The 13,670-nt window shown below is 35.0% G+C and overlaps 1 protein-coding gene and 1 long non-coding RNA gene across 3 annotated transcripts in view; both read left to right on the top strand.

Annotated features, from left to right (window-relative positions):
• ATP9B (ATPase phospholipid transporting 9B (putative)) overlaps positions 1–13,670 on the top strand; it is a 177,416-nt gene that overhangs the window by 52,685 nt on the left and 111,061 nt on the right. The window lies entirely within an intron of this gene.
• Positions 1,367–4,337, top strand: LOC136991270 (uncharacterized). Its single transcript, XR_010883370.1, has 3 exons — positions 1,367–2,014; positions 2,100–2,256; positions 3,454–4,337. It is a non-coding gene; the product is annotated as an uncharacterized lncRNA (long non-coding RNA).

The raw sequence follows: 13,670 nt of genomic DNA, 5'->3' as shown, positions 1-13,670 counted from the left end.
TAAAGTTGGTATTCCTGTCTTCATGAATGGAGGCACCTAGATGGCTGTTTGAGTTTAGGGTTAGGATTACTTCCCAAGGAGGGGGAGGAAAAAAATCCCTCCTCAGATCTGAATTCTTTACTGCTGTCAGGCTTCCATTATAACAGAAGTTTTCACAAGTTTTCTAATGACTTCCAAAACAAAGAAAAAGTGGAGGGATTTTTAAGAGTAAAACCTCTGCAATAACTTCTTGGTTTTTTAAATATTTAAAAAGGGGTGGGGGGGAAGGTTAAAGCAGAATCTTATGTTTTCAATCATTATACATGGCAGAGATGACAAGCAATTTTGGAGACCTATCAGCCTTTCACCAGATTAAAGGCAAATGTTTGTGCTGAGCTGGCTGCAAAAGATGGTTTAAAGGTTTTCTTAATTTGGTGTATCAGCAGGCTTTATGCCAAAACAACCAAATACCGAAGTGGAAAGCTGTTATACAAATGTAGGCAGGATCTATGTTACGCCAATAGAAAGCTTCCTCACTAGAATTGAATAGAGGTGGGGTTTTGTGGATTTGGGTTTTTGTTTGTTTGTTTTCCCCTCCTATTGCTTGCCATGTGCTCTACATTATATTTCTCTATGCAGTCTCAGTCACAGATCAAAAGTTATGCAAGATGTTCCAAACATCATGGTATAGCTTTCTCATTGTCCAAAGGAAGTGCCAACTGAAGCATGTATTAGTGACTCCATTTTTATTGGAGTATTATTAAAGATACTGTCTTTGAAATTTTTCTTCTGTATTTTGGAGACAATGATAAACTCTTCCCTTCTTTAAACTAAAATTATTGACCTCGTTCAGTTATGCATTGTGTTGGTGAGTACATGCTTTTGTTTGGTGACCTGTTTCTGATACAGTGAGATTTAATAACAATAACACAGCTACAGTGTCAAAAGACAATGAATGAAGCTTAATTTTTTTTTTCTTACGAACTTTTCATTTACCCTCCCCCAGTGCCTTTAGATTCTTATTATTCACTGGGCAAAAGCTGACATATGCAGTGGCTGGTTCTGAGCTAAGTACATGCTGATTTTTTGCTAGTAAACAAGTCAAAGTGCAGATGCCTGCTGGAGCTAACATGTTGGCCTCTTTCTTGCTCATGTGGATCTTAACCTCATTTTTCACAAAAGTTATAGGAACTGTGTATTCTTTAGATATTTGTTCTGCCATAATTGGTTGAAATTGGCCAACAAGTTTAAAGTTATTGGGAGAAAGATGGCCTGACAGAATGGTGTTGTATGTGGAGATAAGGCTAAATGGGTTATTTGCTAAAGCCTCTGCGGCTGGAAGAGCCAAGGGCATGTGTCATGTTCCATCAACACTAGGACTGGGAAGAACCATGTGTGTTCTGTGCTACTGCTGACTCCTAAGGCCTTATGACAGCATGACTCATCACAACACTGCTATGATACTGTTCTTTGTCAGTAGCCTCTCAGGAGGATAAGGATTAGTCTTAGTTAAACCCTTCTTTTTGTTCCTGAGGCCCTTATCATACAGAGGTGTGTTTCTGATGGTATGAAAGGAGAGCTGGCTTTTCTTCTCAGCCTTCCCTGATAGAAACTGAACTTCCAAAGGACAAAGTGGAAGTGCTTTTACTGGTCTACTTCAACTTCTTCATCCTTGATACTTGAACCTCGTACACCTGGCTTTTGCAGAGTTGGGATTTTTGGCAGTGATGTGATGCTATACAGAGTGAAAGCCACTGCTTCTGAAAAAAGTAATTTTCCCAAGAGTCACAATATTGTATTGAGATATTCCTCCTCTAGCAAACTTGGAGCTGAGAAAACTAAAGTCTACTGAAATACGGTCCACAAATAAATTTTACTGCATCAGCTGCTATAGACTTCTTAGCACCCTCCAAATTGGCAAAGATTTTGTTTCTAGAGTTTGCCCCAGCGATACCAAGAGCGATTCCCGCTGGCTGCTCAGTCTCGCTGATCACAAGATAGCACTCCAGGAACTGCAGGCTTGTTATATTTCAAGGTGCGTGTCTTTACCTACTGACTGTAATTGGCTGCTGTCTTTTTCTTTTTTAACTTTTTATTTTTTTATTTTGAATCTCTTCCAGGAACCTGACTGTTTACCTTTGTCTTACTTAGAGGTTCAACCTAGCCCAGATTTCATCACATATATTTCCTTACTGGGGCAGTGTGTTGAATAAAACCTAACCAGCAACAACCAAATGGCATGAGTGTCTTCCCAGCAGCTGAAAGCCAAGAATTCTAGTCTGTACATAATTTAGTGTGTTCTTTTCATGGATTTTCTCATTGAAAATGTATTTTTAAAATATTCTAAAAGTTCTGTCATGCATGAATCATTATCAGAACATTTTCTTAGTTTTACATCTTTAATTGTTATTTATAGACGTTTACTGGTCTGGACGTTCCAACCTGAATGTATGTTACTGCTATAGCTGTCAATGGAAGTAGTAGGGAAATCATTTACAAATTTTCACAAATTCTTTTGGTCGTGAAGAACCTTTCATTCCTGGAAGGATAATGTCAGTTGCACAATTAAAACAGCTATAACTTGTATTTTTCAGGCCTGTGTTACATTGCTCTGGTTTTGCCTATGTGAGTGCTTGGGGTGGTGTCTCCCCCATTTCATCAATCAGTTTCTTGAAGTTCATTTATGAAACGGGTATATTTACTGAAACATTAATTATTAGTCACAAACATGTTTATATTTTTCAGAATTGTAGCAAAGCCCAATCTTGTTGTTGTTAAAACTTCTAGTTAAGGTTTCAGTTTTTTTTTTTTTTTTTTTTTGTTAGAATTACTTTAACAATAATGGTATGAATAAAACATTAGAATAAAGAACAGGAAAATCATTTTTCTTTTATGGCTTGGTCTGCTCTTCATTTCTGAAGGACTACAACTGTCTAAGCTGTGATGGGTTTTCACAATTAATTTTAATTATTTTTATTGACATAAAGCATGGGAATACCAGTACAGGCTATCTCGTCATTCATATAGTTTGATTTCCTGTTAGTAGAAACTCCAAGTGAGCTAGTAAGTACATACTGCAGAATCTACCTTTTCAAAATAATTACACTGATTTACATTAAAGAGTATTTATGCAAATGGTGAATAGGTAAGCCTTTCTTCACAAAAAGTATTGTGCTTGCATGTATTTTATCTCGCTTCTTTAAAAGATCTAGTTTTGCATGTCTGAAAGTTCAAGTAGTATTAAAACACTTTTGCATTAATATTAAAACCCAAATTCACTGCAAGTAAAAATATAATAAAGGAGATGTAAATAGTATCTATTCTGGAATTAGTGATCTACAAGCAGAGGCTAAGTGTTTATCTGGGCACCCGCTTATTCTGGAAATTCAGATATTTGAAAATGAAACTGGAAGGAAAAACGTCAGTTTGGAATTTGGTTGTGCAACTTATATGTCCCTTTTTGTCTCTATATAGAACCAACTACCATAGAATAAGACAACTGGAAGAGATGCATTTATCACACATTCTGGAATTTTCTATTATGTTTAGAAAACATGCATTATAAAACCTACCTGTCTGGGAAGTAAAATGCTTTGAAAATTTATTGCTACAGAAAATGACAAATGACTGGAGTTAAGTTGTGCACATATGGCCAGATAAAATTTTATCTTAAGGGCATGAGTAGCTGCCAACGATCTGTCCAAACTACTTTAATGTGTTTTTATATTTCAGATCCTATTCTGTTTTTAACATTCTTTTTAACTCGGGCTTCAAATGTTTTGATATCTGTTTTAAGCCACTGAGTAGTATTGATTCTATTTGAAGAGCTACTCTTAAGATATAGTCAAATAATATGAACTCATACCTACCACTTTGGTTATTATGAGGTGGAAGAAAGAGGTCTCAGCAGGCATTAACCTACTAATGGTGTTGCTCTAAATGTATTATTGATGTAACATTGCACAGTAAAAATGTTATTAGAAGATATAGTTTCATATTTAATTCCTTAATTCTTTTCTATATATACTTGAGTGACTTGCACAATGTGCACATTTTATTTGATTTGAAATCATCAGTAACAAATAAATGTTTTACCATTTACATATTAAAAAAAACATTAATAGCAAGACTGATAAGAGTTGAAAAAGCTTCTTTCTCTGCTCTGTATGGTAAGGAGGGTGTACATTGTGTTAGGCACAGATTTGCCTGTGCCCATTGTCCGGTGGTAGTGCGTTCTCAGAATTCTGGGAATTTGGCAGCTTGGCCAGGGTAGCAGTCTGAATATCTTGAAATCCCAAACAAATGTTGACTTGAGAGTTGCATTCTTTGTGTGTACAGGAACTGTACAATCTGTTTTGAAATACAGCAGCTCTATTTGTGAAAGCCTCTGACAGATGACATGATTATAGTAGTAGACCCCTGTCCCTTTTATGGGCCACAGTAGCTACAGCTCCTCTGTATTTGGGTACACAAAGATACTAAAACTTCAGCTCCACAATCCTGCAGTAAGTTAATGTTAAAAATGAAGAAAAAAGGGTCCCACTTGAATAAATCTTTGTGGGAATAATTACTTTATCATTTTCACTCTGGATTTTTTTGTTTTAGCTACTGTAGTTACTAGAACTTGTAAAAACTCTTACTTCCTTTTAGAGAAATTAAATCAATTACGTACAGAAAAATGTAACTTTCTTTAAACCATAGTTATGTTCCTGTTGAAAATAATGTCTCATATTCTACTGTCCTCCAGGTGGTGCCCATATTGAGTGAAACTGTAGTGTGAAAAATCATATGAGCATAGGTACCAGTTATTGTGAAATAACTTCCTTACATATGAACTGTAATATGCAGATGTATAAACTGATGTTACAGTAATATTTCTGGAGTCTTTAATATATATGCACAGTGGTTGTGCGCAAATTCTGCATTTATCAAAGTGGAACAGAATTTCCTTATTCTTCTAAAATAAATATCTTTTAGCACTTTTTGAATATGACATCTTCAGTTGGATTCATGTAATCTGTTTGCCTCTAAAAGCTCTTTTAAACTCCAAGTTTTTTGTTGTTGTTTTTTTAAAAAGGCTTTCATTGCCCTCAGTGTTTCAGGGTGGGTTTTTTTTTGTTGTTCCATTGCCCCATTAATCAATTTGATCATAATTTTAATCACATTTTATTTCAGTGTAACTAATGTTTTGTATTAAACATATGAGTTTTAAAATGGGGCAGATGGATGTGAATTTGGTATGTTCATCTTTGAAACTGTAGTAATGGCACTTGAAACCAAGCTGGCTGGTGATGCTCTTAACAGGAGAGACGATCAAAAAGTTGTTGGAGAAACTGCATTCAAATCTATTTTGCTTTCAAAGTGACTAGATGAATAATATGGCAGGAATACTTTAAATTTTGCGCTTCTCTGAGTCTGATTGGAACTTGACTAGTTAGGGAACCATTCAGGAACTGTTTGCACAGTAATGTTTTAGTGGTTTAAATGAGTCCCTGTTTAACAGACTTCTAAACTAACCTTTTTGTAGGGATCAGAGCCTGAAATGAAGACTGAACTAACCTATTAGAAATGGGCATCTAATTCAAGGGTGTTCATTTGTGGAACAGCACCAGGATAGTAGTTTATCACTTTGTCCCTCTGTTTTTGGGGAAGACATCTCCATTTGTAGGATGGGAGGAGTAATTTATAGTTGTGTATATGTGATTATTACTTCTAGCGGTAGCCATTTTGTACTCAGTCTTTTATTTTTGTATAATTCACTGCCTCTAGCATGCCTTTTGGGCTTTGGCTGAAAGAAGGATAAGGCTATGGCTTAATGAATTTTTTATTAAGAATCCTTCCCCACTTGTGGGAGGCAGCTTAGAAAACAATGTTAGCTGGAAGTAAGGATGATCAAAGCTGGCCTCAGAGGCAGGGCAGGCAACAACACAGTGAACAAGCTATATGTATATTTATACTTGCTAGGCTGTAGATATGTGGAAAGGCTTTGAAAATAAAGGCTAAGAAAGATTAGTCTTGTAGGAGAGGAATGTAAGTAATGGGGGGGACTTAGCAAAAATTGGTGTCATTAGAGCATTAATTAGGTAGAGATTTGGCTGCATTTTGAAAGCAAATCATACAGCCTGATATTATATGCCCTTATAGAAATGGCTCTACTAGCTTACCTGTAAACATTATCTCAATATTTTCTTTGAAACAATCGGAAAAAGTCTCTTGATGGTCCTCATCCGTGTTACGAAAAAGGAATTTCTGTATAGCCTCTGAAGTTCTGATTATTAGGCCTAACAAAGAATGAGTTGACCTTGCGGTAGTTTTAAAGCTGTCTCACTAAAAATTTAAAGAACATCAAATCATGCAATCTGGTTCTGGCTTTCATGGGAGCATGGGATGTGTCTGGATTGTGACTGCAAGTGGGATGGAAGCTTGTGTAGACTTGAACTAACTTTGTGTAGCAAGTTTGTTCTTCGGTGGCAGAGAACCTAAGGTGGAACGAGCCACTGTATAATGAGTACCCAGCTGCTGAGGACACGGGAATCTCTGTACAAGTACTAAGGTCCATGTTGCCACACCATCATTGCTCTTAATTTCATTTATGCTCAATAAATACTTAGCTCAAATATTTAATTGCTTCTCTTACAGTTCTGATTGCAGGAGTAGAGCATACAGACTTGAGCTCCTGATTACAAACTTACCCAGGAACACTGTTTTTATAAGTAAGGTGTACAAGCTATAGTCTTAGGAAGTAAACTCACTGATTTTTTTTTTTTTTTTACTGCAGTAAGAAGTCATCTTTTTTATGTGTAGTTCCTTTTGAAAATGTGGCCTAGAGTTTTTAGAACAAATAGTCATCAAATTTAGCGAAAAATGAAACTCTATATTCCACAGGGGTTTCTCCTCCTCTGTATTGTCATTCCACCTGGCTGTAGCTGGGCCTCAGACTGCCATTACTGATGCTAGTTCAGTCAATATTTTCTTATCAGAAGTCTATGAAGAAGCCTTTTACTAAAGAGAGTTTTTGTATACTTTTATCTTTTAGTTGCATTGTTCAGAGTTCTACAGATAATATATGATGTCACTTTGCCTTATTGTTTTTGATTTAAAAATAAATTGGTAAACCTTAATTCCTTTTCCTTACTATATGAGTTCCACTTGTTTTCAAACTTAAACTGCAAAGTGAGTTGTCGAGATGAACGAAGCTCCAAATGATCAATTGTTTAGATTAATCCTGAACCTGGTTGCTTCCTGTGTATGACAGAGTCTTCTCCATGAATTCTAATGTTCTATAAACTATAATTTATCCACCTTTCAGTATGAGCAGATGTACAGTAATATTCACCTTAATCGAAACAAAATCCGTATACTTTCTGCTATTAATACATTTAAACAGAGGAATTGGTTGTTTACAGTAATTCATAGGGTGATATCATGGTCTCACAGAAGTCTGTCACTCAGAATCTTCATGTCTTTAGTGTTTCACTGAATTCCCCTTTGAGGTCTACAGTGAAGTTGCTCTTTCATCTTGTTAGTCTAAGTCTGCTGTCTACAGGACCACATAGGTCAGCACAAGCTAACAACTCGTGTGCTTGCTCTCCCTCACTGTATGTATTTCCCATCTTCTGTTAAACTCCAGACTGCTGCAGCTATATTGTGACAAAGAGCCAAACTAGTTGGATTAAAGCTAACTTTTATATGTTTTGCTGGTGACTGAATCAAGTGCAGGAAGACTGAGAAATTAAATTCATTCAAATGCAGATGATTCATGTGACGTTTTGACCTCTCCAGTGCTCTGTTTTGTTTTTTTGTATAAGAAATGTTTTTCTGTTTGTTTGTTTTTAACCACGAATTTGAGTTAATGCTTCTGCATTATCTCATTAAAGCTGTATCACTGTCAAATAAAAGGTAAAATTCAAGAGGAGGTCAGTGACAGAAAACTGTATTTTTCAGAACTGATTTTGGATGCTGAAGGAGTTTAAAGGCAAATCCTCATCCCTCCAAGTGTCCGTGTAACTTCACACAACTTTCTACTGTCTTTTCAAGTAAAGAAGCATTAAAAAAAAAAAAAGGAATTCTCTGCTTTTTGCCACAATGAAGTTTGTGTTCTGATCAGTCCTCAAACTCCATGGGTGTTTCTGTTGCTTCTTCCCATTGTCCTTTTTAGTTAAGAATAATGTGCTTTTCTTCGTCAAACTCTTAATCAAAGATTTTTATCTTCTCCTTTTTCAAACACCTATTATCAGTGTGTGTGTGTTGTTGTTTTTTTTAATCACCTTCTTTGACTTGTACTTTTTTAGCATTGTGAGATACTAAGGCTCTCACTCCTGCTCTTCCTAATTTAGCTACTGGTACAGCAGTATCTCCTTCAAGTTGATTACTTTCTCTACAGCTAAAATCTTGGTGACTACATGCACTTTCAGTGGAATCTAACATATATGGACACACATTTTTTTGTTTACTTGTTTACTCTGTTTACTTCTAAGCCCTGCTTTCACCCAGAGAGAAAATCCTTCTCATGTAGACTGCAAGCACTCTAAGGTGTATATAGCGCTATATTTTTGTATTATTGGTCTTTAGGAATTCATAAATGCTTTAGGGAGGCTGATGGAGGGAGATAGTTCTGCTGTCCTATCAGAGCTCATGAATCAGGGAGCCTAGTTAATCATTTTTCTTAAAATATGTTGTGAACCTTTACTTGTTACATCAGTGTTAATCTGTGCTTTGTACTGGGATCAGAATGTAAAGATTGCAAGTCCTTCATCTTTTCTACATTATGAACTAGACCTTGAAACCATTCAGTTCCTTGAACAAACTGTTTCTGTAGTGCATTGCACAATTCTGTTGAAAAATAGGTAACTGAATTGATTTTCTACTGAAATTTAAGTAAGCCAAAGAAGAAAGAATGCCAGTTTAAAAAGTCTAAATTCCAGACTGTATTTCTGTTATGATAGCTAGCAATTTAATGATTGATTGTCCTCTATAATGTATAACCACTGCAAGTCTTGCTGTACATTGGGAAAAAGTATCTTGTTGAGTCATTATGTAAGCATGCAGTACTTGCACTTAGAGTAATTCTCATAATACACTTTGAATAAGAACCAATCTCCCAATAAGAAATGGGAATGTTTTCTTGTGAGAGCCAAATGAACACCAACTTAAAATCACTACATTTCCTAGAGTCATTATTCTGGTTAAGTAATCATAATACAGCAAAATGGAGAGCACTTATGGAAGAGCAGTTGTGGAACAGTATTCATGTTGGACGATTTTCCTGTATTGATGGTGCTGAATGTCTTGCAGTTGAGCCACTTTCATTTTAAAGAATTGACTATAACCTCTGTGACTGCATAAGGTTCAGTTCCATCCCTTTGATCTATCCAGTGGTACTGTGTATTTTTATCAAAGTGGTCTGTAACTTCAGTGAAACTAGCTTGCCAGAGTGAGTCACACCCGGGAGGATTTTTTCTACTATGATACAACTGTTTCTCTTGGAAAATAATTTCATCCTTGATTCATACAAAGGAAGATGTGCAATCTACTGCTTGTAAGAAACATGCTTCTATCACTAACATGTAGCAAGTATACCTAATATGTTGAAGATGCAAGCGAAACTGGTTTAAAATGAACAGGAAGACTGGAAATACTCTTGGAATTGCCTGACTTTAATCTGATGGTGTGTTTGGATCATTCATGGGATAAATCAATGTAGATTGTTGCAGTTCTAAATGATAAAAACAACTAGAATAGCAGACTGTTAAGCAGATGCAAGCAGGGACTAATATCAGTGAAAAATATTGTGGTAATCGTATAAAATCTAACAGGGTAGCTGACACCTGCCAAGTATTGTATCAGTATGGTATTCTGGCCTCCTTCACTTCTTCATTGGTCTGAAACAGTGAAGCCAGAACTTGTTCAGTATTTTAAGCATTCTGTATGGCAGATTTGACTACCTCCGTCATCAAGCTGTTTAGATTTTTTTTTTTAAATGCAATATGAAGTTGCATGTTCCAGATAAAGGTGTAAATAAATTAGATTTTTTTTCTGTATTGCTGTCCTTCTCCAGAAGATGATTAGTATACATCAGAAGAATAATAGAGCAAAAGGGAACATCAAAACCTATTAAATAGAAAGGGGGCATTAGCTACTACCATTTTATAAATTGATACATTTTGACCTTTTTTGTGATTTTTTTGTCCAATTAATGTTTTTAGTGTCCTTATGCATATCCAAAAACTGTATGAATCAATAAGCTAAAATTTGAGACTGTGAATGTAGATACTTTTTTTTGCCTTGGAGCTTTGTTTGCTGCATGTAAAAATTCCATAATGTTAATAAAAATAAAAATTCCTAAAGTGTACTGAATCAATATAGCAATCCAAAAATATATGCAATGTGATCAAGTTTGGATTAAAAGCATCTGTGTGCTTGTCAATAAGGAATTGTGATGAGTTTGGTGGTATCATATTGACTGTGTATTAATACATGGTATCCTATAAGACCATCAGCTGATTGTTTAGAATGTAAATGAATCTGTTGATGGATCCAGTGACTGATGGCTTAAATTCCAATTAATCAATTGCTTCATGGGTTTCTTAATTCAGATCAAATATCTCAAGTGCACACAGTTCTTTCACTGGTCTTAAGAGAAATTAATGCTTTAAAACTCATTTCATCCATCTTGTATAAATGCCACTATATTTTTCACTTACATCCTAAGTGATGGCATTATAGCTTAAATGTTCGGGATGATTCAGGTGTTTTGCTTCCTCCTACTCCCCCAGCAGCTATCATAATTGAAAATTACCTCCTATAGTGGTAAACGAAACTCTACTCAAACATGTTGTCTTGGTGCTGCTATTCATCTTGTCATCAGTTTAAAATTTTCATGCACGTAGTCACTTCAGTCATATAAATGATTTAAAAATTAAGTTGTTGATAAAGATCTGGTGTTAGGTATGCAAAGTCAATGTCCATTTTTCCTTTGTTGGATATATTCTTGTAACCCATCTCTTTCAATGCTTTGGGGATACTGACTCCTAGCAGGAAGGCTGGTAATATTATGAGATAATTTATAGCTGTTTATGACAGTTCTATGTGCCCTATTTCAGTGACCCATCAATTAATTCATCAACACTTGACACAGGCTCTTCACTGTGACACTTACACCAGTTGATCTTAATTTGATTGCCGTTAAAACCTTCCTTTCCTGACAACTGTTGTCAATTATACAAAATAAAATCAAGTATTCATAAGTAGGCTGTAATAGGATATAGGAGACAGATTTAATAATTCAGTTTTGCCAGGGCTTAAAAGGCATTCGTTGTTGCTGTTCTCATTCATAAAAAATTTATTGTATACAATTCTTGAGAGAGAAGGTGGACGTAATTTTATTTACTTAGATTTCTTTATTCATATGTGTGAGGAGCCCAGACTACAGTGGTTTAACAATGTCAATGTTATGAATGACTGATGTGAATTTTTGTCAATTATATGTTAAATAAAGTAAATGTAATTTAACTTCATGGGTTTTTTTAGACTAACTTAAGTGTACACATTCTACATCTTTTTGATTTATATATCTGTAATGCAGAGTGGAATCGAACCCTGTATTTATGCAGATAAAAATACCTTTTCAAGGCTAAGGTATTGGGTCTTGTAAAATATGCATATTTCTGCATATCTGTTATATACAATTAAATTATAGTTGTTTGCCTCTTTAACACAGTATAACATTAAAATGTTTCTTATGGCATATTTGAATTATACCTGTAACTTCTATTTAGTGCTCACTGGCAAATCTTTTTTTAAGCTTGCTGATATTTGGCAAAATGTTAGCAAGCAGGAACCTGATAATGTAAATGTTCTCCAGGAGAAAGTTAAATAAGGTTTTCAGAATTCATATGTTTATTGACTTCTTATATCCTATTTTTTACTGAATATACTGACACTTGTAACATGTACTGTGTGTGAGTTGGCTCTTAAGGCTCTGTGGAAGGAATTTGAATGCACTTCTTAAATCAAAAAGTGAAATTCTTTTTAAAAATAATTTCACTTTTAAAATGTTAGTTAATAGGTGTAGTTGAAGACAAGACTTGCTGTAAGCGACTGCTCAAAGCAAGAGTAGTAGTAGTGAAGGACAGAAGTTTGTGTTGCAGTATTGTTAGAAGGATGTGTTGTTGTTCCCTTTGTTACTTTTTTTTTAATGCTAGTCAGAATAAGTTACTCCCTACTTTTTCCCTGAATTCTAGAGTCCTTGTTCTTCTGTCTCATCTCATGACTCAGTGCTTCTTTCTCAGATCTTTCTTCCCAGCCAGGAACCAAGAATGGGAAAATGAGAATCAAGTTCAGGATACAAGATGAATGGGATAGTTTCTTACAAATGTTTAAATTTTCTTTTTATAACAAGAAAATCATCTTAATTTCTCATGGTTTTTATTAGATAAGAAGCCTGGCTAGCCCTGGAAATCAAGTGCTGTAAGGTTTAGCACACTTTCCCCCCTTCTCTTATGTTATAAAAACAAAGCCAATAGACTTTGCAAGCAAGGAGCAAAGTGAAGCCTTGTTGTCTTGTTATGCCAGTCTATCTAAATTTTTCCTTGGTATTTTCAGAATCTGATCTGTGGGGACTTCCCATGAGTTGATGCATGCATTTAGAGATACTTGGATTTAATTACCCAGTCTTGGATTATTCAACAGTATTATTCCCTGAGCTAACAGAACAGGAGGTCTTACTTGTGTAACTGGTAGGATATTCTGCTTCTGATTCTTTTATGACACTGTCAGGCTACTAAGGGAGGCCTTTGGCTAAAGAGGTTTCTGAAATAATTATGTAATACAAAAGAAAGTCTATAAATTACATAAAAAGAATAGTTAAGTTTTGTTTCTGCAGCAAACTAAACCAGCTTCTCCTGGGTAGCAGTGATTTTTTTCCCACAGTCATAACAAATATTAAATGTTGTTTTGATCAGTTTTTTGTTTCCTTGTAATAGCCTTCCACAGAAAGCAGGTGATGCAGTTCAATAAAAAATAATTTAAATGATTTTATGTTTGCAGAATAGGATTGCTCTTTGTATGTCAGTATTGCTTTTGGGGGTTTCTCATGTTGGCTGCACTTTCTTTACAAACTACTTGGTAAACAGACTGATTAGTAAAGTAATTGTTTTAAGGTAAACAAGTCCATCTTTCTGCTCGTCACTCTTTCTGCTCATCAACAACATTTGAAAATGAAAAAATAAAAATAAATAATTCATGCATAACAATATTTCTCTTCAAAATGACATAAGTAAAAAACCCCTGTAAGCTAGAATAGATTTAGAAAATATATAGCAGCCCAAGTAGTAGCTTGTTTTTAGAAGCCTGTGCTATTTTGCAGAAGCTTATATCAAAAACCGTTATCAATTTGCTGAAGGGTGTGTATGCAAACATAATTTAAATGTTTTGCAGCAAAGGTTTATGTACATTACTATAGTATTTCAGGAAATTAAAGCTATATACATTAAAGAAATCAATATATAAAACATCAATAGGAGTTTTGCTGGTATAACATGCATCAAGTAGCCAAATCTTGTTAGTGCATAATTTTAAATAAGGGGAAGCTTATGAAGCAATTATTTAATTAAGTTAAAGGCTAAAATATGAACAGCCTTCTCCAAACACCACCTGTCTTTAGTTTGAAAATTTTTGTTGAGGGCCTTTTC

This window comes from Apteryx mantelli, chromosome 2 (assembly GCF_036417845.1).
Source record: "Apteryx mantelli isolate bAptMan1 chromosome 2, bAptMan1.hap1, whole genome shotgun sequence".
Classification (NCBI taxonomy): Eukaryota; Metazoa; Chordata; class Aves; order Apterygiformes; family Apterygidae; genus Apteryx; species Apteryx mantelli.
The sequence above is the reverse complement of the archived record's forward strand: the minus strand, read 5'-3'. Positions and strand labels throughout refer to the sequence as shown.